General features: G+C 43.1%; 1 protein-coding gene across 5 annotated transcripts in view; it reads left to right on the top strand.

Moving 5' to 3' along the window:
* The first annotated feature begins 2,389 nt into the window (after positions 1–2,389).
* CAMKK2 (calcium/calmodulin dependent protein kinase kinase 2) overlaps positions 2,390–26,063 on the top strand; it is a 315,788-nt gene continuing 292,114 nt past the window's right edge. For 2 of the 5 annotated variants that reach the window (XM_078667510.1, XM_078667505.1), the window contains exon 1: positions 2,450–2,630. The gene's annotated coding sequence lies outside the window, so the exon portion shown is untranslated. Of the gene's footprint in view, positions 2,631–26,063 lie in introns of all 5 variants that reach the window. The other 3 variants (XM_078667508.1, XM_078667507.1, XM_078667509.1) reach the window with 3 other exon arrangements.

Raw genomic sequence — 26,063 nt, 5'->3', positions numbered from 1 at the left:
TTGCTGGGGCAGCTGTGCGCTTTACAAGTATACTACATTTACAAGTATACTACATTTATATGCCGACGACGCGGTTATCCTAGCAAGAACTCCTGTTGAGTTGCAGCAAGCATTAGATAGATATTGTGCCTTCATGTTAAGTCTAAACCTGACCCTGAATGTAAAAAAAACATACACCATGCATGCGGGGAAAAGTACTGCAAAGACCACAAGATTGTTTGTAAAAGGAGAGGTACTGGACAGAACTGCAACATATCCATATCTGGGGATTGTAATAGACGAAAAATTTAAGTGGAAGGCAGCGATTAATGCTAGCAAATTGGCCTTTCTGAGAGCAACCACAGCGCTAAAATCGTTTGCACAAAGATTAGGCCAGAGACCATCATTGGAACTATTAAAAATATACAACGCTAGGTGTGTTAGCACTGCCACGTACGGGGCGGGATATGGGGTCTTGTGAATGTGGATGAATTTCAAAAAGTAGAAAACTCTTTTGTAAGATATTTACTTGGTGTACCAAAGAGTTCCTCCACATATGCCTGCCACCTAGAGCTGGGCATAGACTATATATCAGACACCATAAAAACCCAACCAGTAATGCTGTGGCGCCGAATTTGGGTAACTGAACAATGTCACCTAACAAGATCAATTATACAAGACATTTTGACACTTGATCATTGTGGAAAGATTAAATGGTTAACATATGTTAAAGCTCTATTAACAGACTTAGGGTATGAAAAGTTTCCCCATCAGCCGCTAATGTTAACTGAGGCGGAGTTAAAAAAAGCATGTCTGGTACATTTGCGTCAGATACGCCTATTAAAAGAGATACAGAAACCATCTGTCCAACAAAGCCTATTAGTTCAGACTGTGTTCTCCATTGAACCTTACCTCATGTACAGATGAACCCAATTTGAAAAAATGTTGCTGACTCGTTCTAGACTTAATATGTTTAATTTAATGGTCTCTTTTCCCACTCAAAATGATTGGTCATCAAATTCAATCCCATGTCCCTGCGATTCTGTTTCATTACAATCGACCATACACACAATTCTATTCTGTAAATTTTACACAGAACCACGAAAGCGCTGGTTACTGCCCATATTCAAAACCTGGGGACTGCGCCAATGTCGTCCAGCATATCTGGCGCTTCAGTATCTTGAAGATGAAAAAATAGCAAAAGCGATGGTGCGCTTTCTTAAATTTTGTACCCGTCATCGCTTAAATCTTGTAAAAAGATAAATGTATATGTTTGCCTAAGTCAAGGATTGAAGAAGATATTGTAAAAACTGCACGATATGGTCCAAATTTTATGAATTGAGATTTTGTACGCAAATTGCCTTTTTATTGTATAATAACAATTGTTTTTAAAATTTTAACTAAATTTTTAAATTTGTGAAAAGTGTATAAAATGTATGACATGAACTTTTATGGTGTTTCTACAAATTGAACAACCGAATAAAGTCGCTTTGATTTGATTTGATATCAGAACAAATCCAAGACTCAGTTTAATGATTACCATAAAGTTTCTGACACGAATTACAGAGAAGGAGATCTACTTAGAATCTGCATTCCTAGAAATGTAATGAAAGGAGGTAGTAAGTTTTATAGACCCATTAATGTGGTAAAATATAATAAAGGGAGTGCCATCACTCACGATGGCAAATACCGGAGTATGAATAGTGTGCCTAAATGTTCTAATGAATAAACTTCACTTGTTTTGGATGTGTTCAGTGATAATCATTCTGAGTGTGACTCGGTTACTTGCTTGTCAGTAACATTGATTGACTGATCCTGTTTGAAGAAAGTTGATGCTCAACCTCATATTTTCACGTTTGTTTCCCCTGCTTTGGAAACATCAATGTTTAAAAGTCCTGCAACTCAAAAGGGGAATTTGACTGTATTGCTGAGCGTGTGAGAAATGAACCACCTACCAGAATTTCTTCTTGGAAAGCCTTTTATGACAGCTAACCTTGTTATGTTTACAGAAGGGAGGTGTGTTATAATTTTCTTTCCACTTCACAGTACAGCATTGTAATGTGACGTGAATATGCTCAGGTTGTTTTATTGTTCCATTCCCTTTCTCCTTCCTTCCTGCTCCACTTCCCCTTTTACAGCGTGCATTACGGTAGCGCTTAAAAGGGTCGAGGAGCTTTGTTCGCTCCTTACCGTTATTAGCATTGAGCGATGCCCATCCGATTGCGAAGACACGTTGAATAAACTCCTGCTGTTTCCACTTAGTTCTCGCTTGGATCTCTCTCATATTTACAGCCCCCTTCCTCTCTCCCTCCTCCGTCCTCTCGCCCCTCCTCTGTCCCCAGCCCCTTCCTCTCCATCTCTCCTCCCTGTGATACCTCGAATATAACAGTACTCGGCAGAAGCCAATGGCGGGGCTCGTTACAGCGCTGCACATCTGGGCCATTCAGGGCAGGGCTCTGAGGGGGAGGCAGTGCTTGAGGGGAGGGAGCGCTGCGAGGCAGGGCTGCCAGTGAAGAGGCTGCAGCCGCTGACATGTCCCTCTGCCGCCCGGGGCTCTGCTGACCGAGGAGACCGAGGGCTGCAGGGGACCCGGGGCGCCGACATGCGCTGCCGCCGCTCGGACTGCAAGTAGCGCACCGCTCATTGGACAGGTAGGGGTAACTGTCTTTTATTATGCACTCTGCCTCCTATGCGCCCACCGCCTAACAGGGCTGTAGCTCTGTGCACCAGGAGTGCACACTGCACTTATACACACGTCTGATTGTTACCCATCTGGGACATCTGGGTTGTCATTGCACTGACACTTCTGCACACACCTGGATCACTGACACTCCTGCACACGTATGTGCCAGTGCACTAGCTCCTGTGCACACGTGGATGAGCAGGATCTGCGCATATATCTCCGTGGCTGTTGCCCAGGAACCTTTGCACACATCCGAATTGTTATTGCAAGGACACCCGTGCACACACCAGGACGATGTGATTGCAAAGCCCAAAAGCACATTTGTACACACACCTGTATTGTCATTGCAGTGGGGCCACTGCACAATGCTGGGATCGGAGATTGCCCTACAGAGTGTGAAAAATGAGGGTTGCTTGTGAATTCACTGGAATCTTTACACACATGTGGACCGGCGTTGCAAGGACGCCCTGAATACGTTTATTGAACGTGTGATTGCCACCGAGCACATCTGGATGGAAGATTCACTGGTATACCCCTTCCTGCACACACCTGGGTTGTACACTGGCTTCTATGTACACATTTGAGTCAGTGTCACATTTGCACATACCTGTCTTGTCTGCACACATTAGGAATGGGTGACTGTTCTAGAACCTTTGAGCACACCTGGATCGATTATGCACATCTGGAATGTATAGCACGATGACCTAATCACACACCTGGGCACTACTTATCCGTAGACATTTCGATCACCGACAGCTCTGCACATAGCAACGATGTCATTGCAGTGGCACACATGCACATCTGGATTATTGCCACCTTTGCACAAATCATGAGTGTTGTGTTGTTGCATTGTGACCTCTGGACGCACCAGATTTGTTGTTGCGGTGGCACACAGCAGAATTGGAGGCATCTCTGCATGCAATTCGAGTATTGACACTTGTATGCACATGCGTTACTTCCTGACATATGTCGATATTTGGCGTATGTGACTGCAAAGCCGTCTCACCTACACACCTGGGACCTATATTAATCTGAATAATGTAGTGTTTGGTATCTGCGCAAATTTGTATTGTGTGATGGCGCCTGCACACATCTGTATTGTGTGTCGTAATTGAGATCTGCACATTTTCAGCATTGTTAACTGCACTGGTATCTCTCGTGTCTTTATTGTACATCTAGAATGGCACCAATACACACCTGCGTTGCTTTATTGCACTGGATCTGCACATATTTGTATTGTGTATCTGCACTGGCACCTGCACACATCCCTGCTGTTAGTCTGCACCGTCACCTGTACGTATATCTTTTGTGTGTCTGCACTGTCACCTGTACGTATATCTTTTGTGTGTCTGCACTGGCACCTGCACGTATGTCTTTTGTGTGTCTGCACTGGCACATGAGCACATCTCTTCTGCGTGTTTGCACTGGCACCTGCGCACAGCTCTGCTCTGTGTATGCGCACTGGCATCTGTACATATTTGTATTATGTATCTGCACTCAAACCTACACATCTCTATACTGTGTGTCTGCCCTGGCACCTATACACATCTCTATGGTATGTCTGCACTGTCACCTGCACCGGGCACAAGTCCTAGAAAAAGAAGTGGGGACGATTAACTAAGTTATGCAGTATACAAGTGACATTATGGTGCTTCATATCACAGCGTGACATCACTGCATCACAGGAAGTGACATCACGACCCATGACCTCTTAGGAAGTGACATCAAAAGAAGTGGCATCACATCTGAACACTTCACACACATTTCGCAGGTCTATCATGAGTTCATTCGAGCCCGTTATAAGATTTAACAAATTAGATTTTGAATCCGGGTTATGCCAAAAAAGAGACGCAACCCACTTAATGTATATATTTATTTTTGTAAAGCTCCAGTGACAAAGAAGTTGGCAACAAGGAGAAAGTAGTAGTAAATATATTCTGCCTAATTGGTTGCAAAGTCTGTTTAAAATATGTTATGGGGTTAAGGCACCTGCTGCAGAGATCTTTGTGCGCCCTGTAAATACCACAGAACAGGAGCAGCAGGTAAGAGTGGTGGGGCGGGTTGGGGCTTCACAGACGAGGATGAAGGAAAATTAAATAAATAATTAATTTTCCGTCCTGGTCCTCTGTCGAGTCCCCCTCCACCCGCCGCACCGCTCTTACTATCTGCACGGCCGCTCCTACCAGGGAACAATAATAATGGTAAGATCACTTTGGAGGATAACGCGCTTGCTGGAGAGAATTGTGTTTTCTTTCTTCCTAGTTTTAAATCAAAGTAGCATAGAGGGTTAATGTGTCTTGTGCAGATGACAGATTTGTATTTTATGTAGCTAGGTAAGTGAGTTACTGCTTTTAACACAGAGGTCCTTTTGTTACTCACAGTTCATAAATTGTAATCCTTCTAAGATAGCACTGTGAGCTCTGAAGGACATGTGACTCCTACACATTGTGACCCTCACTGTCTCATGTAACACATTTTGTACATTAATGTACACATATATAGGATTTGGTTTCAATGTATTTTATGTCCTTGTGATGTAATGCGCTCTGACACCCTGCACTGGGATGAGTAGCGCTATAACAGAAATAAAACAAAATATTGGTATTTAAATTATTTGTGTAAAGACTGGAACAGACCAACACATTTGACATTCATGGGGGGGGGGTGTATGCATATCTTTGAAATACATGGATTGAACAAGGTAAAACGCATGTTCTCAAGTATTTGTGAAGTGCTAACAACATGCTGTGTGCCTTCATTTCCCTTCCTTTCCACTTGCCTCCAGGTGTGAGGCTCTGATACTATAGCTCCCAGTCAGGATAGTGGGACAAAGGTAGGCCTGATGGCTACTTATGGCCCCCGCTGGCCTCTGAAATATGAAAGCCCCTCAACGCCTGCCTGCACGCTGCAGCTCGAAAACCAAAGCTGCCAGCGTGCAGGCGCTGCTGAACGTGTCCCGGAGTCTGAATAGTACACCTCGGACACCGGGACAAGTTCAGCATATTTTAGTGGGGTAGACTTCTTGCAGGGTGGAAGGTGTGTATCTTCGTGCACCCCGACTTGTGTCCTCCACCTGCATATATCTCTTTTGTGTGTCAGCACTGGCAACTGAACACATCTCTACTGAGTGTTTGCACTGGCAACTGCACACATCTCTGCTCTGTGTCTGCACTGGCACCTGCCCACATCCCTACTGTGTGTCTGCACTGGCACCTGCACACATCTCTGCTGCGTGTTTGCACTGGCACCTGCACTATGTGTATTGTGTGTCTGCCCTGAGCCCTTATTATATTGTGATGACGGACTGTCACCTGCATATATTTATATTGTGATAATGGACTGGTACCTGCACATATTTATATTGTGATAATGGACTGGTACCTGCACATATATATATTGTGATAATGGACTGGCATCTGACACATATTTATATTGTGATAACGGACTGTCACCTGCACATATTTATATTGTGATAATGGACTGGCATCTGACACATATTTATATTGTGATAATGGACTGTCACCTGCACATATTTATATTGTGATAATGGACTGGTACCTGCACATATTTATATTGTGATAATGGACTGGTACCTGCACATATTTATATTGTGACAAGGGACTGGTACCTGCACATATTTATATTGCGATATTGTGACAAGGGACTGGTACCTGCACATATTTATATTGCGATAATGGACTGGTACCTGCACATATTTATATTGTGACAATGGACTAGTACCTGCACATATTTATATTGCGATAATGGACTGGTACCTGCACATATTTATATTGTGACAATGGACTAGCATCTGCACATATTTATATTGTGATAATGGACTGGTACCTGCACATATTTATATTGTGATAATGGACTGTCACCTGCACATATTTATATTGTGATAAGGCACTGGCATCTGCACAGATTCATATTGTGATAAGTCACTGTCATCTGCACATATTTATATTGTGACAAGGCACTGTCACCTGCACATATTTATGTAGTGATAAGGCAGTGTCACCTACACATATTGATATTGTGATGATGGACTGGTACCTGCATATATTTATATTGTGATAATGGACTGGCATCTGACACATATTTATATTGTGATAATGGACTGGCATCTGACACATATTTATATTGTGATAATGGACTGGTACCTGCACATATTTATATTGTGATAATGGACTGGCATCTGACATATATTTATATTGTGATAATGGACTGGTACCTGCACATATTTATATTGTGATAATGGACTGGTACCTGCACATATTTATATTGTGATAATGGACTGGCGTCTGACACATATTTATATTGTGATAATGGACTGTCACCTGCACATATTTATATTGTGATAATGGACCGGCATCTGACAGATATTTATATTGTGATAATGGACTGGTACTTGCACATATTTATATTGTGATAATGGACTGGCATCTGACACATATTTATATTGTGATAATGGACTGTCACCTGCACATATTTATATTGTGATAATGGACTGGTACCTGCACATATTTATATTGTGATAATGGACTGGCATCTGACACATATTTATATTGTGATAACGGACTGTCACCTGCACATATTTATATTGTGATAATGGACTGGTACCTGCACATATTTATACTGTGACAAGGGACTGGCATCTGCACATATTTATATTGTGATAATGGACTGGCATCTGACACGTATTTATATTGTGATGACGGACTGTCACCTGCACATATTTATATTGTGATAATGGACTGGTACCTGCACATATTTATATTGTGATAATGGACTGGCATCTGACACATATTTATATTGTGATAATGGACTGTCACCTGCACATATTTATATTGTGATAATGGACTGGCATCTGACACATATTTATATTGTGATAATGGACTGGTACCTGCACATATTTACATTGTGATAATGGACTGGCATCTGACACATATTTATATTGTGATAATGGACTGTCACCTGCACATATTTATATTGTGATAATGGACTGGTACCTGCACATATTTATATTGTGACAAGGGACTGGCATCTGCACATATTTATATTGTGATAATGGACTGGTACCTGCACATCTTTATAGTGTGATAATGGACTGTCACCTGCACATATTTATATTGTGATAAGGCACTGAATCTGCACAGATTTATATTGTGAGAAGTCACTGTCATCTGCACATATTTATATTGTGACAAGGCACTGTCACCTGCACATATTTATATTGTGATGATGTACTGGTACCTGCACATATTTATATTGTGATAGAGGACTGGTACCTGCACATATTTATATTGTGATAATGGACTGGCATCTGCACATATTTATATTGTGATGATGGACTTTTACCTGCACATATTTATATTGTGATAATGGTCTGGTACCTGCACATATTTATATTGTGAGAATGGACTGGCATCTGCACATATTTATATTGTAATAATGGACTGGTACCTGCACATATTTATATTGTGATAATGGACTGGTACCTGCACATATTTATATTGTGATAATGGACTGGCATCTGCACATATTTATATTGTGATGATGGACTTTTACCTGCACATATTTATGTTGTGATAATGGACTGGTACCTGCACATATTTATATTGTGATAATGGACTGTCACCTGCACATATTTATATTATGATAATGGGCTGGCATCTGACACATATTTATATTGTGATAATGGACTGGTACCTGCACATATTTATATTGTGATAATGGACTGTCACCTGCACATATTTATATTATGATAATGGACTGGTACCTGCACATATTTATATTGTGATAATGGACTGGCATCTGACACATATTTATATTGTGAGAATGGACTGGTACCTGCACATATTTATATTGTGATGATGGACTGGTACCTGCACATATTTATATTGTGATAATGGACTGGTACCTGCACATATTTATATTGTGATAATGGACTGTCACCTGCACATATTTATATTATGATAATGGGCTGGCATCTGACACATATTTATATTGTGATAATGGACTGGTACCTGCACATATTTATATTGTGATAATGGACTGTCACCTGCACATATTTATATTATGATAATGGACTGGTACCTGCACATATTTATATTGTGATAATGGACTGGCATCTGACACATATTTATATTGTGAGAATGGACTGGTACCTGCACATATTTATATTGTGATGATGGACTGGTACCTGCACATATTTATATTGTGATAATGGACTGGTACCTGCACATATTTATATTATGATAATGGGCTGGTACCTGCACATATTTATATTGTGATAATGGACTGGCATCTGACACATATTTATATTGTGAGAATGGACTGGCATCTGCACATATTTATATTGTGATGATGGACTGGTACCTGCACATATTTATATTGTGATAATGGACTGGTACCTGCACATATTTATATTGTGATAATGGTCTGGTACCTGCACATATTTATATTGGGAGAATGGACTGGCATCTGCACATATTTATATTGTGATGATGGACTGGTACCTGCACATATTTATAGTGTGATAATGGACTGGTTCCTGCACATATTTATATTGTGACAATGGACTGGCATCTGCACATATTTATATTGTGATAATGGACTGTCACCTGCACATATTTATATTATGATAAGGCACTGTAACCTGCACATATTTATATTGTGATAATGGACTGGTACCTGCACATATTTATATTGTGATAATGGACTGGCATCTGCACATATTTATATTGTGATGATGGACTTTTACCTGCACATATTTATTTATTTTTTATTTATTATGAAGTTTTGTATAGCGCGAACAAGACCCGTGGGTATCAGAGCGCTTAACATAGAAGAGGTAGAAAGATTAACATATATATTAACAGTTTTAAGAATAATAGATATGAGGTAGATGAAATATATTCATAACACATGTGCAGTTAGTGTTAATAGTAAGTCGTGGCTAAATTTATATCATAAGCAATATATATACACATAGGTGAGGTAGATCGTTATAAGTCCATGAGGGATGCAGTTATAAGGTCCGGTAAAGATATCGTTTAGTGATATATTTTAGGTCGGTTTCACATCCTAGAATTAGCGATCCTTATATTACTGACTATGCTTCACTTTCTGGTGTCATAAAGGTTCTGTATTAGGGCAGTAATATTTCAAAGCAGAGATCAATGATCTTCTCTATGTATTGTATTTCTTCATCAGATGGCTCTTCACTTCCCGCTTGAATGTTGCCACATTTTGGATCTTCCTAATGTTTGGAGGGAGTGAGTTCCAGATTCTGGGGGCAGCTCCTGAGAACGCTCTGTCATAGGTTTTTTTCTTTCGGAAGATGGCTGGCCGTAATAGCAGCTCCTCAGCACTCCTAGCTGGTCGGTTACCTCCAGACAGCTGAATTTTCTTGGCTAGGTATCCTGGAGTGTTGTAGTGGAGCGCTTTATGTGTGATACATGCTATCTTCATTTGGATTCTGGCTTCAAAGGGTAGCCAGTTTAAAGCTTTCAAGTGCGGGGATATATGATCATATTTCCTAGATCCGGTGATAAGTCTTGCTGCGGCGTTAAGGCAGGCTTTTAGTGGTGCTGTGGACGTTTTTGGTAGGCCAGCTAAGGTGGTGCAGCCATATTCAATCCTCGAGATAACTAAGGATTGGATTGCCAGTTTGAGATCCGCCTCTGAGATGAATGGTTTCAGTTTTCTTAAGTAGTTCAGGTGGAAGCGGGCATTTTTAGCCATTGAGTTAATGTGGGCTTTCATGTCCAGATTCTCGTCTAAGGTGATTCCAAGCGATTTAGCTGAGTTGACTAGGGTTGGGGTGCAGTTTAGCGCAGTCACGAATTTTGTCCATTCCTTTATTTCCGTATGGTTCCTTGGTGGTGAAATAAGTAGGAACTCTGTTTTGTGAGCATTTAGTTTCAGATGATTGTTAGTTAGCCATTGTAGTGCCATTTTTAATGTCTCATTCATTAGTTCAGTGTATTTTAGGGATGCAATCTTTATGTATATTTGCGTGTCATCTGCATACATGTGATAGGATATCTGTGATTTTTGGAGAATTTCTGTAAGCGGTTCGACGTATAGGTTAAACAGATCAGGGGATAGCGTCGATCCTTGAGGGACTCCTATTGAAATCGGGCATGGAGGTGAGATTGATTGGTTGACCAAGAATCACTGTGTTCTGTTCTGTAAAAAAGAATCGAACCAGTTCAGCACAATTCCCAACAATCCCATCCTGTCCCTCAGCCTGGTCAGTAATGCTTCGTGATTTACCGTGTCAAAAGCCGAAGACAGATCAAGGAGAATCAGTAGGCATGCTTGATTTTGGTCAAGGGCCTGTATCGCGTCATCAACAATATGGAGGATCGCTGTTTCCGTGCTATGTCCTGCTCTGAATCCTGACTGGCATTCATCTAGCAAGGAGAACTTGGTGATGTGTTGGCTCAGTTGGTTCTGTACGCATTTCTCAATTAGCTTGGCTAGTAAAGGGATGTTGGTCACTGGGCGAAAGTTATTTGGATCAGATGTGTCCGCTGAAGGTGTTTTGATTATGGGAACAACTTGACCTGTTTTTAGGCAGTCAGGGAGGATCCCTTGTGATAGAGAAGCATTTATTATTTCGGTCCATATTGGAACTAAAACGTGGTTGATTTCTTTTAAGCACTTTGCGGGAAGGGGGTCTTGATAGTGGTTGTTTGGTTTAATATTCATATTGTGATAATGGACTGGTACCTGCACATATTTATATTGTGATAATGGACTGTAACCTGCACATATTTATATTGTGATAATGGACTGGTACCTGCACATATTTATATTGTGATAAAGGACTGACACCTGCACATATATATATATTGTGACAAGACACTGTCACCTGCATATGTTTCTATTGTGACAAAGCACTGCCACCTGCTCATATAAATATTGTTAGATGCCACTGTCCCCTGCAGATATTTATATTGTGAAAATGGACTGTCACCTGCACATATTTATATTTTGATGATTGACTGGCACCTGCACATATTTATATTGTGATAAGCCACTGTCACCTGTGCATATTTATATTGTGATAAGGCCCTGCCACCTGCACATATTTATATTGTGATAAGGCACTGTCACCTACACATATTTATATTGTGATAAGGCCCTGTCACCTGCACTTATTTATATTGTGACAAGAAACTGTCACCTGCACATATTTATATTTTGATGATCGACTGGCACCTGCACATATTTATATTGTGATAAGCCACTGTCAGCTATTGTGATAAGGCACTGTCACCTGCACATATTTATATTGTGATAAGCCACTGTCACCTGTGCATATTTATATTGTGATAAGGCCCTGCCACCTGCACATATTTATATTGTGATAAGGCACTGTCACCTGCACATATTTATATTGTGACAAGGCACTGTCACCTGCACTTATTTATATTGTGACAAGAAACTGTCACCTGCACATATTTATATTGTGATAATGGACTGTCACCCTCACATATGAATATTGTGATAAGCCACTGTCACCTGCACATATTTATATTGTGACAAGAAACTGTCACCTGCACATATTTATATTGTGATAATGGACTGTCACCTGCACATATTAATATTGTGACAAGGCACTGTCACCTGCACATATTTATATTGAGATAAGTCACTGTCACCTGCACATATTTATATTGTGACAAGAAACTGTCACATGCACATATTTATATTGTGATAATGGACTATCACCTGCATATATTAATATTGTGACAAGGCACTGTCACCTGCACATATTAATATTGTGACAAGGCACTGTCACCTGCACATATTTATATTGAGATAAGTCACTGTCACCTGCCCATATTAATATTGTGACAAGGCACTGTCACCTGCACATATTTTTATTGTGATAATGGACTATCACTTCAGGGGGGTGGGGCAAGATGGGCATTAAATGAAACCAAAGTACTAACATCTGTTTGAGTTGCTTGCTGACGCCTGACGCCGATTCCTTGCAGAAGGCGAAGGTGTGGTGGGGGCTGTCTCACATCTCGTGCTCTGGAAGTCAGAAAGATTTGCTGATTTAGAGACAGTGCGTGTCCAATTATCAGATGCACTGATGTGTTGGGTGGGGGGGAGGGCGCTCTTCTGTGGCTCATAATTCAGGGGGTTGATGCCTCCAACTGTATTGAGAGGACACTTTAATTTCTTACTCTCTCCCCACCCGTACAAGGGATCCGCGGCGCCGTTTCAGATATAGACTTGTTATGTTCTCAGGTGATGAGGACTTGTGCATTTTCTTGCTCTGGTGGGAGGTGTGAGAGCTTCCTGAGACTGCCTAAAGCCGACGAGAAGCGCAGCCTTCCAGCTCATTGGCCTGTGGTGCCTCCAACATTGAGCGGCGTCGACGGTGTGACTGAGGCGGGAGGTGTCGGTGTCGTCTCCGGTGGGTGGGAAGCAGAGCTGCGTATCATCTCTGTAGCAATGGAGTCCAGCAATGGGGTGATGCGTAAAGTCCATCCTGGAGGAATGGCACATCGATGGTAAAAAGAAGAGACAAGGGACAAATCCCACCCGAATACCCCCACCACGGTCACCCTGGAGTGTTAGACGGTGGTAGCTCAGCTGGTGACACAGACCTGCCAGGAAGGAGGCCAACCAGTGGTCATCTGAGTCCAACCCCATGATTACCCTCTTACCGCAACCAGTGAAGAATCTGGTGGCCAAGAGCGTTGACGGTCATGGAGAAATGCAGAGCGATGAGAACTGAGGGGGTTCCTTCATCTACCCACAGCAGAAGAGGGCCTCCTACCTGTGGAGGTGCCATTTATACCCTTTGATATGCAGCCCATCCCTACATCTACAAGAATCACCAATAATTGGTCTTCTCAAATGTTGCATCGCTTGATGACGCCTGCTTGGGTTTTGAGATTTGCTGTGACATTGTTCACTGGGTGCCCCTTTAAGGACTGGTTCTCCAGTTGGGGGTGTGATTTAGGATATGTTGACTGCATTGGACATTAATGTCGATCCACATATATTGGTGATGGCAGGGCTTATTATTACAAGTCGGTGGAACAGAGTTTAACAAATAGACAGGCAACGGTCTATCGGGCAGAGCGTTGGGGTGATATGGTCTATTTACATGTGGCTCCTTTTGATTCTGTGGAAAGAGAAAATGGGAACTGCTGACAGGGTGGTTTAAAGGGTAAGAATTGCGAATGAACTCACTCAAATGACTCCCCTATACCTTTGGGGGAGATACAAAGTGCAGCTTATTGAGCATGTATGGCTGCCTCCAAGTTGTTTCCAAGAGGTTGGTGAGCATGAGGGTGGAAACGAGGGGGACTAGCTCTTAGAGAGTTTGGAAAGACTTCTTGGGCGCTGCACTTGGCTGTGGCCTCTTTTCTGGGCTTCAGTAGTGGTGCATTTGTAGGATTTCTGGCAATGACAAATTCAGTATTGTCTGGGATGTTTTGTTTGGTTCGATTCATTTGTTTCAAAACTTCTTACTGTGTGTTCATAGTATTTTTAGGAAGTTGTGAAGTAAGGTTGATTATTGAAGCATTTGTTTTCTAGTTAACTATAGTGGAGACAAAGGGTGGAGATATTTCTCTGAAACTCCCCGATTTAATGGTGGTTGGGTCTTTACTTCCTCCAGTGCTCTTCAGGTTCAGTGTCAGCTGGAGTCTGTCCTGCTACCAGTGTCAGATTCAGTGTTGGTAGGAGTCTGTCCTTCTACCTCTGTCTGGGTCCTCAGGTTCCGTGTCAGTGGGAGTCTGTCCTGCTACCTGTGTCTGGGTCCTAAGGTTTAGTGTCCAGTTGGAGTCTGTCCTGCTACCATTGTCTGGTTCAGTGTTGGTAGGAATTTGTCCTTCTACCTGTGTCTAGTTCCTCATGTTCAGTGTCAGTGGGAGTCTGTCCTGCTGCCTGTGTCTAGCTCCTCAGGTTTAGTGGTGGTTGGACTTCACACCAAACGGTGAGCCTGGACTTTGGGGCTGGCTGCGCCTCCAGTCTTGAGGTGCCCGTGGACCTTCACAAATGTGTATCTGAGGATGCGGTGTCTGCCTTGAGGTGACTCCACACCGAGGCCAGGTGCCAGGGTGGAGCTGCAGCAGCCTTTAGCTTTCTCCCATCGCCGACTCACAGCTCGTTCTACTGGGCTGTCAGACTGAGTCCTACACTGACCGTTACCAGGTAGTGCCCAGGTCATCTCAGTTACACAGGTGGGGCGTGTGTCATTGGCTCAGCCAGTGTGTCCTGGGCCCTGGTGCAAAGAAGAAAATGCCCCACTGTGAAATACAGCAATAATCAGGGTTCAGTGGGCTCTCTACAACTGTTACTTCTGCACTTCCAAAAGTTCTGAGAGCGCACAACCTCCTGCCACAGCCGGCAGGAGAAATCGGATTGGGAACACAAAAGAAAATTACCAGGAAAAGAGACATGCATACCTAATCTGAGTTGCCTGCATGCCACAAACTATACAAATGCACGTTTATCTCTCACACTCCCTCAACCATCACTCTGCCAAGGATTGCATCTCATAACACAATAACTGCGCCTCGGTGATCATCCCGCAGGACATGGAGACTCGTCCTATATAGGCTTAAAGGAAAGACATCTAGTGGTGGGTGGTGACCCTCAACACTGGAGGGGCGTCGAGGGGACCGAGAGCCAAACACAGTGGGGGACAAAAAGATAATAAAAAAAAATAAATATATATATATATATATATATATGTGCTGACCCGAATTTCGCTCTCCACTGTGTTTTCTTCTTGCTTCTTGGATGTCTTAGGGAAGAGGTGTGGCGCAGCGGCCAGGGCGACTGAGGCCGGAACACGGGGGCTCAAGGTTCAACCCCCGGCGCCGGCGGCAGGTCAGCCCAGTAGCATATGACTCTGAGCAATAGCTCGCTTAATCTTCCCGACGGCCCCCAGCACCTTGACTCCTTCGGGCAATTGTTCGCACTTTACAAATACTGGAATTTTTCTTGGATGCCTTCAGTGCTACGGTACCTCATGGAGCCTCAGGCAACCAACCCCCTTCTGCAAATCCTAATGCTGTTCTCATGCTGTGAATGAGGAGCATGAGAGTAGCGCCAGGATTGGCTGGAGCGGGCTGCCTCGATGCTCCAGCAGTTACATGATGTCTGTGCCTGCTCTCCACCCAGCTGTAGCGGGCTGCCTCGATGCTCCAGCAGTTACATGATGTCTGTGCCTACTCTCCACCCAGCTGTCTGAAACAGCTGGGTGGAGAGGTTTACACTGCCAGTGGTCGAAGTGGGGACAAAAAAGTAGGGGAAATGTGGGCCGAGACTCAGGGGGCGGGAATAAGCAGAGGATTGGATTAGTGGGTGGAGTCGGAGCTGTGGCTAGAAATAGCAAAACATACCAATTTTTAGTGCATTTGGCATTTCACTGACCAGTTACAGCTTATAACGTTATTTAATTTAAACAATCGATAAACATGTTTATTTTAGGTTTAATATATAAGTTGTTTATATTTAATTCATTTACAATGTGGGACATGTTTCCAATCACAGAATATTCCAAATACGCTTATAAGTGGAATCATAAGCCATTTGTCTCCGAGCCATGCAGTTTCTTTCATTGGCACTTCTCCTCCCTTTTTCTAACCATTTCTGATCACCTTTCTCACCGCTGCATTTGCATGTTACACTGGGATTAATGAGGTGAAAGCTTTCCAGAGACTGTTAGTATGTGTTGAAAACATGCTCCTTTGTCTGGTGTGCATGCAAATCCTACATTGCAAATCCCTGGTGAGTTGCATTAGTACTACTGGAACAAGGCCAATGGAGGCACCAATGGGTGAGGTGGACTGGCTGGCCTCCAGGGTCTGTGACCTCTGTGACAAAGTCACTGCTGCTCTAGGGTGTGCTGCTTTGTAGGCCTGCCAGCAAGACTGGAGGTGAACATCAGTATGGATTGTGGTGGACAGGGCTTCAAGGTTAACCAACACTGGGCACTGGTAGGGTTCACCTGCTGGTGCTAAGAGACCAGTTCTTCTAAGGTCTATCTTGGGAATGTGCTCCCTCAGAAGTGGTCTGATGGACTAGGCATGAAGGCTGAACCAGGTCCCCCAGTTCCAAATTCGGTGGCTCTGGCCATAGTGCCACATCCTATCCCCACTGAACTCCCTTCTGCCCCACTGAATGAAACTCGCACTGTCTTCAGCTACAACCCAATTCTGCCCCATTATAAAAACACTCAGGAACTCTCTATCATATTGAACTCCGTAAAAACTCTAGTGTCTCGGGTACAATCCCAGAAACAAAGGAAGATAATTAAAATTAGGTTAATAGAATTTTGGTATCAGCAAACAGGTTAGCGCAGGGACCCTACAAAAGATGGTACACAGTCTGATAAGGTGCTGCCCCGGGGTTGCCAAACAGGTACAGAGTAATTAGCTGCTGCGAGTGGAATAGCAGGTGGTGCTGACATAGATGCATGGCCTCACAATACAGATGAGATTTAGGCGCAAGTGGCGGGTGTATGTCGAGGTGTCATCTGTACATCTCACGATGCCACTACCAAGCCCTGATTCTGAGACAAGATATGCCTCTAGCAGTATACCTGCATCCAGACGGTGGGATAGTGTAGTATAAAGGTCTCCAAACATTTCTCCGGTGAGAGCTACTTCTGATAAATGAAAAGCATTCTGAGCTACACCCTAATATGGATGAGATATGGGTATGTAAAGGACACACAACTTAAATGCTGACGTTTTAGTTTCCAGTTCTGATGTAATTGTCACAGGGCACCATGCCACACCAGCTCTCTGGAAAGTTGACCTGTGGGTAAAACAGTTTTGTCCCTTTGTTCTTGTTTGTAGCCTATCTCATGCAATAAATTGGATGACACTGCTTGGATTAAGTAAACTAGGACCCAAAAGACCCCACTCATCTAGCTAATCACACTGAACTACATTGTTTGTTGACCAGAAACACACCTAGCCTTAATGACTCTGGATTATGAATTACTGGTGGCAAGGACATTATAGGATCTAAAAGCATGGGTTTTTATTGTTCCACGGGTAAAATGCATGCCCAAATACTCCACTGTACACTCGCAAATAAAGCACCATTTTTCGAACATATACATTACATTTTTAACTAGGACCATTAAATGTCATAGATTCTGACGGATTGATCTTAATGACAGAAGCACTAAAGGAGGGATGAGTGGAGTGCAGGAATTAAAGGAGAGTCAGGAACAAAAGGAGAAGAAAGAAATGAAAAAAAGAACTGAAAGAAGTAAAATGCAAAGTGAAGAAACAGAACAAATGTGAAAAGGAAAGAAAGAAAAAGAAGCAATAAAAAACGGAAAGTGAGAATGAAGCAAAGGAATCAAAAAAAGTAACAAAGAGAAAGAAAAAAGGGAAGGATTGAAGTAGACAATGAAAGAAAGAACTATAGAAACAAAGAAGGACAGGAGTGGAATAGGCAGAAAGGAGACCATAAAAGAAGTAGGATGAAAGAAACAAATGAATGGAAAAGAAAACTGAAAAAAGAAAGCAAATAGAAAGGGACAGAAAGGAAGGAGGAGATGAAGAAAGAATGAAAAACTCAGGCAAATAAAGAATAGAAAAACACATCAGTGTGTGTGCTAGGAAGCATTTGCTTGTTTTCAGGCTTCTTACCAGGCGACAGCTAGACACTTTTCTTTTAACAAGAGGGTATGCTGCTTCTGCTCTGTACCCTTTGGAGGATTCCCATAACCGGATGTAGGTGGAGAGAGGGAGAGAGAGAGAGAGAGAAAAAAAATACTCCTGAACTCCACTGACGGGCAAGCTCCTACAAGACATCCTGAGAGCTACTGGTGGGTAGTTCTCTGCCACTTAAATCCTTTTACAGACGAAACCGTGTCTAAATTTGGCAAATTCATGTAAACCTCTGAGTGTAGATTTACTACTATCTAAACAAACCAATTGTGCATTGTTCTTTTCTAGTACTATGATTTTTTTGTTTAAATGAAAGCACTTTAACAAGTTTGACTGATGCGTATTTGGTACTTTAGAGGCTTTCTGTTAGGTGTTTTAGTAAATGGCAATTGGAGTCTTACTTTTAATAAAACCTTTACGTTTTTATTCAACATTTTGTAGTGCAGGAAGTGCTTGCTACAAAAGATTAATCTGTGGTTTTTGGACTATAAATGCCAGGTTACTGAAATCAACTCAGTGACACACTTTCATCCTTCTGAGACTGATAAAATGGATGATTAACCTGCTGGAATCAAAACTGCTGCAGTTTCACATATATGTCTGCAAGGGTGTCAGTACGGGCACACATGCCCACCTACTTACAACTGAATATTACATGTTTGAGATAGAATGATTGATGCTTTTTAGCTCATGTAAGAAGAATGCAATCTTTCTTTTGCTCAGATTTATTTTGATTGCGCTGCTCACTATCATTGCTCTTACAGGTCAACAAAAAACCCACAATATTCAAATGTATGTTCAAGGGCGTCAGGATACTTGTTTCTGTCAGCCCCTTGTCGCTGTATTTTATTTGCCATTTGATTCTTTCGTTTCATGAAATTGTTGAAGGGCACCTCTATTGTTTATTTGTAACCAAAGGTTTGACATGTATGGATTTTAAGTGCCCGCAGTGAGCCTGGCATGGGTGGTGCCGCCAACTGCACTGGCCTCTGAGTAGGGCACTACACATTGGAAAAAATAACAAAAAAACAGCAGATAGGTGGAGTCTGTCAGTCTGCTTGACACCAAAGCCTCCTTATGTGACCATTGTCACAGGTCACAGTGGGGGCAGGCAGCGTCCTCACAAATGAGGTGTGAATCACCACTCACGGCAGCAGCAGGGCCATCACATCAGAGATAGCCGACACTGATGGCCCTTTCAGTCTTACTTTGCAGACCCCTAGACACAGCGGGGAAGGGGAGGAGGTCGGGCGCACTGCAGAGGCCTTCCTCAATATGCACGTTGCACCACACATGCGGAAAAATAAGTGTCATTTAAAAGTACGGCTATTCCTACAGTCCCGGTACGCTTTTTCAAAACGAAGAAGTAGGGGAACGGACTAAGATCATTTTTAAAAGTAGGGGAAGCCGTGCCCTTACATTCTCGCCCACTTCATACACTGTACACTGCACGTGTTAGTCTGGCCGTCGCAAGACAGCCGGCCAAAGTGACTTGCACAGTGTAAACTGGTGGAGTGAGCACCACTCCCCTGCTGCCAATCAGCAGCAATGCCCCCCCCTTTTCAAACACTGCTCGGGCTGGGAGCAGTGAAAAATAGAACGGTAATTTATTTAATTCACGTTTTATTTGACACTTTTGCTGAACCGGCAGCAGTGGAGGACGCTCCTCAGCCCTACTTGGGGGATAGAGGGAGGGGGGCAGGGCCGGACTGGTAATTCCGGGCACCGGGCAATCCCCCGGTCGGCTGGAGGGGGTGGGGGCTGGTTTTTGCACAGGGGGCCGATTTTCGGTCCGTGAGTCAGTCCGTAGTCTGATGCTGGAGCAGCAGAGGTCAGACATACTGTTTACTACCAGGCTGTTCCGCTCTGTGCTGCCAAAAAGCAACTGTTTGCTTTGGAGTTTGGTGCACTACAGACAGCACCGTCTGGCCAAGTTGATTTAATAATCAGGAGTGGTGCGTAGCGCGCAGATGTCTCCGCATCTGCGCGGTCTTACTCTGTCCAGTTCACCCTCTGGGTGGGGCTGGTGACGAGGCATGCGCATTGGGGTTCCCCCAATAATAAGTGCGCGGTGTCTGGTGAGGCCAGGACTTGGAGGCAACAGGGAGGCACCAACCAGTGCGGCCATAAATTAATTATTTCAATCCCCCCTGCCTGCCGCCCACAGGTGAGGCTATCCAGTCGTTTTTGCAATCAGCATTGGCAGTCTGCTGAGCGGGGGTAGCAACTGGGCCAGGATTAAAGAAAGCAAAAGGTATAGGCCCCGGCCCGGTAGTTCACGGAACCTACCGGAAGAATGTGAGACACTACCCTGTGAGTGTGTTTAAAAACACTGATGTTTCTAAAGTCTTTCTAACGCAGCAGGGCCACTTGCCGTTTGCGACTATTTTGTTTTTGGTCGTATTTATAGAGTATGATTTAAAGAACACCCTTCCGTCAGTATTTTAACTTTCAGCTATCGGGTTGTTCCTAAATTTAATGTGTAGTAAGAACTGCTTTTGTTGCGGAATCCAGTTTCTTGACAGAACTTTATTTCATGTTTGCCTCTGTGGATCTGTAATGTCAATGCTTTGCATACAGTGTGTAAACTTACAATATGCCCACCCTATCTTATTACGGTTAATTCACACGAAAAATAATTAGGAAGAGCAGCCCTGCGCCATAATTTGCAACGTTTCCTTCGACTTTTCTACTTCCTTCTGTATAATTCCCTGTGGCCAGTATCTACCTGCTACCCCATAGTCCCGAACTCAAGCAAGGAAATAAATAGGTCCCCGTCTGCTGGGTTTATAGGTAAGGTGTTTATAGTTAAATAAAGAAGCAAGCACTGACAAAGTCAATAGGTCTCGGGACCAACTGACTTTTGCGAATGCCTTTCGGCGGTGCATGGGCTTTTTCCTGATGCTGTGCAGCATCAGGAAAAAGCACATTAATAATAAAGAAAGGCTTGATGACTCAACCGTTGCTAGCAATGATGTCATTTCCGCGGCATCAGGAAAAAGCACATAAATAATAATAATAATAATAAAGAAAGGCTTGATGACTCAACAGTTGCTGGCAATGATGTCATTTCCCCAGTGTGCACATACAAGATGAAGTATGTGAGCGCAAAGTGTCAGAATTCATGCACAAACCAGGAAAATGGCGTTGGAAAAATGTTCTTTATTTTATTGATCCAAGATGGGTGACGCCACTTCCCTTGGTAAATACATTTTGAAAACATGATTTTTTTTGTGCGCAAGTACAAATTAGAATAAAAAGAGGACCGCAGGAGTGGGTGGGGTAACCAAGGAGTGAATGGGGCAGTGGGGGCGAGAAGTCAAAAAGCACACCTGGAGACAAGAAAGAATAGCATAGATGGGAGAATAACACGGAGCGCAGGAAGGAAATGAGGAGAAGCACACAAAAGAGTAAGAAACGCACAAAACTGGCAGCAACACCAGGAGGGGGAGAGAAGTACACGAGGGCACGAACAACACGGAACGTGAGGTGAGTCAGGGAGACATACACATGAGGAACAGGAGAGATGTGGAAATCATGTGCACTGTCATCGAGTGCGTAGCCAAAAAGAATTTTTTTTTCCTAAGAGTGCGCAGTGGATGGATAGAAGCAGCCAATGGGACAGATGGTAACGATGCTGTGATCCAGGGGAGGAACAAACACAAGATGAACAAGCTGGGACAAGGAGAGCCACTGAATAAGAAGGAAGCAAATAAAAGTGTCAATAAAGCCAACCAATTGTAAACAGTGGCACGATGTAAGCCCCTATAGGTCTTTGAGCCAGGCAGCTTGCGCTGTCTGGTGGGTTTGACTCGAAAATTCTATAATTGAGGTGAAGTAGGCCCTCAGACACTTGGATCTCAATGCCCCTGCGACTGCTGCACTATTGATAGCTACACCCTTGGACCCAGTTATGACTGAAAGAACACTGTCCATTCAACGCAGTTACGCAGCAATTCAACAGCAGTGTACGATGAGGCCTGTCCTCTGCTTCAATTTCATTAGGTGCAAATGGGTATCCTGCAGCAGCTACTTAAGTAAGTATTCTTGTAAGTATCCAGGTGGTATCCAATGAGGCATCCCAAGTGCTTGAGTTTTAATCTATGTGCACTGATACATGTCAAATATAAATTTGACTGCCAATTTAAGGTGTTTTCTGATGTCGACACCCTACCCTAATTTAACATACACTTTAGGGCTGGGTTCCACTATTAACTTAGTAATCATTGTCTAATGCTAAATAAAGTGCTATCTCCAGGCAATGTTTAACTTGTTAAAATAATTCTGAGCGCAGCGACTCTAAGTTTATCTTAGATGCCATACGCCTGGACTGCCGAATACCAACCAAAGTCTTGATTCCACCTAATGCCTTTTTCTTCCACCGCACTTCACACTCTATCTCACTATTGCAGATTCTGTGTCATCCCTGCTTCACTATTTGTCACTTTTTTTATGATCCTACTCTTATCCCTCCTTTCTTCTTATTCTGCTCATGGTCAATATCTGATGATGAGAAAAATGTCTAACTCAGTCCCTAAATATGAGTGCTGTTGCCAATCACCTGCAAACACAAATTAAGATCTGCATGCAGGTCAGGCTTTATATCCCAATTTTAGGTTAAGATATTTGGTACCATACATTAGGCAATTTAAATAATCCCATTTTAGAGCTTAGAGATGATTTAATTTGTATTGTGGGAAATATTTGTAATCAGTATCATTAACGATAATCTCTTGATGTAAAGGCCAGAGTTTTTCCATGCCATTTCTCTCCCTGTCTTTCCAGAAAGCACCTGCAATTTGCTTTTTTTCCAAAGTTTCAATGCTAGACACATTTAATGTGTTAAAAATGGCCTTTTGTTGAATGTACAGACATTTCCAGAATTTGGCTGACTTTACACCAAAAGTCTTCTCAATGGGCCTACAATAGTCCTGCTGGAGATAGCTTCCTTAACTGTGCTTCTCAGACATTCTCTTCTTCTATTTTTAATGGTGCGTGTATGACAATAAAATCCACAAAGGCCTTTGATAAATAAGTCACTGAAGAGGAGGGAGAAAAGGCATAATCAAGGTAAGTGGCTTGTCGGACTTCATTCTCTTCCTAGAGTCAGTGTTGTTTCCCATTCACTGGTAGCAGTAGCAGCACATCTGGAAGGGCACCTGGGCTCTGCCTCTCCCCAAAGTATGATGAGTGTCAGCCAGGCTGAGTAAAGGCCAGCTGACACACTCATCGTGTCAGGGTTAGGCAGTGTGGTTCTTTACATGCACTAGTGCACAGGCACCTGACAGAAGCTGGGCTGAAGCTCTCACTTCGCTGCAACCAGTGAGCTCATCAGCCTAGCAAAGCTGTACAAGGATCCTCCCCCTCATGACGAGGGAGAGTGTCACTGCCTAATGCCAGGCATGATAGTAACCCTGTACATCGGCATTTTGAGCAGACATGAAGTTACTTTGCTGCACTGGAACCTCCAAGTAGATTGTGCAATAGAAGTACTATGCAACTTAAGCCATAACTTTTCTCACTTTTGTGCCATACTGCTGCTGGGGGAACATTCTCATCAGGGAACATACTGATTTAGGCAACCAAGAGGGAACCTATTTTTAATATTTAATTGGAGGTGGCCTTTGAGGCGAGAGGGGACCCTTGGGAAAGAACCCTAATGTTATACAGTGACAAAGCTGTCAGGCCAAACTCAATGTCCTTCGCAAACATCATCAAAGCTCATCCATCCATCCATTCATTCATTCAGCCATCCATCCATTTAAATGGGATCACTCTCAGTAGTCACCTCCAGGTTCTTTCGAGATTCAAAAGGTTGCGCACATGCAATGCACATGTAAAGCACATGCCTGTCATAAAGTGTACTACAAGTTGTTACCCAAGTGAATTGTCACATAAGTGCCTTTGAAGACAACCTATGCTTCATGTTCACGGTTGGGCTAAATGGTTGATGGTTGGTGGTACTATTTACTGTGCTTTGAAAGTCGATGAATTGAATATGTAATAAAAAATGTGCTGTAAAATTCACCATTTTGGCCTGTCTTTTTCCAAATTTTTCTTGGTGGGGGGAACCCCCCAAACCCCCCGAGTAATGGTCAGGCTCGCAAGCTGTGCTTGTTCGCTACGCGCCGGGTGGGGGCTGGACTGGCAAAATTTGCCAGGGCTGCTTTGAGTTCCCAGTCCGGCCCTGGAGGGGGGCTGCCGCTCATGACACTTCCAATGCTGCCTGTATGGATAAGCCCTTCTAGGCTTGGTAAACACTATATAAATGCCTTAATACAATACAAGTTATGGTTAACTGATTCATAGTTAGCATTATTCTTACACACACTCGTCTTCCCTCACCAACTGCTGTGTTACGGACTTCCAAGAATTACTCTGCATCAAAAGGCACAGTGCTACGACACTAGTAAACTCGGATAAAGTGCTTCATGAGTAGAAATAAATACTGAAACCAGTGGAGAGGTTTAAGAAAAATGAAGAGAATGAAAGGAAGGCTGTGCTGAAAGGGGACTGCTGCCAACAGATACATTTATAAATAAGGCAAGAAAATGGATGTCTTTAATATAGAACCGCTTATGTCATTTCAAGAAAATCAAACCCTGCTCAGAAGTGCCAAGAAGGCAAAGGATCGAGGCAATTTAACTTCTTCATGAGCATCTCTCTCTGATTTATTGAAATGGCTGCTTCTCTCCTCTGAATAAAACAAGAACATGCCACACTTTAGCCATTTAAAAGCAGAGCCTACCTCCCATTGCTGCGTTTTTCTGCCCTGGTTGTAATGGCGATGTGGCCACCTTGTCTTCCCTCTCGCTTGTCAACGTAGTAGATACAAATAATGTTACCAGTTTCAAATGGTCCAGCTTCTGCATATCGTTTTTGGCAATCTAGTGAACTGGTTTCCTGAAATTTTGTTTTGTATTTTGGAATTGTCTGCTTTCTGTTTGGTACTTTTTTGGTGAAACCACTTAACTAGTAGGAATACAACTGTATGTTTTTTAAAGGTCATTTATAGTTCATTGTTCAGAAACGCACGTGCCACAACCGGATCTAGTTAAAACTTTTGTAACTGGTCAGCTGGCGTTTCCTGCAGATGCATCACCTCTGTGCTCAGGTTTTGGCAGATACTGTTGTGCTTAAGATGGTGGGTACCGGTCACAGTAGTCTTAACACAGCAAGTTGTGGCAGGTGTCTCTGGGGGGATTTACACCTCCGCCCCCAGGTACCTCGTTTCCCAGCAGTGAAGACGAGAAACCGCAGAGCGCATTAATTCCAGGGTCTTCAGCCTACCCTCAGGGATTCCTTAGGGCTCGTGCAAATGAGGGGGTGGCCTAGGGCTCCAGTCTTTTAGCCCTCCCCCCTCCCGTTTAAGGTGACCAGCCGCCTGCTGCTGTCTGTGGAGTGTGTATGTTTGTGAGATGCTCGCACAGGCGTTCATTCTATATGAAATGACAAAGATATAGCTGTTCGTTAAAAAGTCGACTTTTGCCCTAGCGTGATAATGCAAAGCCTCACTTCTTGAACCAACATTCTCACAGGTTTATTTTCTTTTGCATTTATTCCTATGGGAGTTTTGAAAGTGGATTAGTTGCCTTCTCACATGATTTGTTGCAACCCTGTGCATGCCAAACTCTTTACACCGAGGGCTAGCACTGCTGTCACATGCCTGGGCCTGTGAGATCTGTATTACCTCTTGACAGTTTTGTTGTCAGATGCCTGAA

Source organism: Lissotriton helveticus, chromosome 11 (assembly GCF_964261635.1).
Source record: "Lissotriton helveticus chromosome 11, aLisHel1.1, whole genome shotgun sequence".
Taxonomy (NCBI): Eukaryota; Metazoa; Chordata; class Amphibia; order Caudata; family Salamandridae; genus Lissotriton; species Lissotriton helveticus.
The sequence above is the reverse complement of the archived record's forward strand: the minus strand, read 5'-3'. Positions and strand labels throughout refer to the sequence as shown.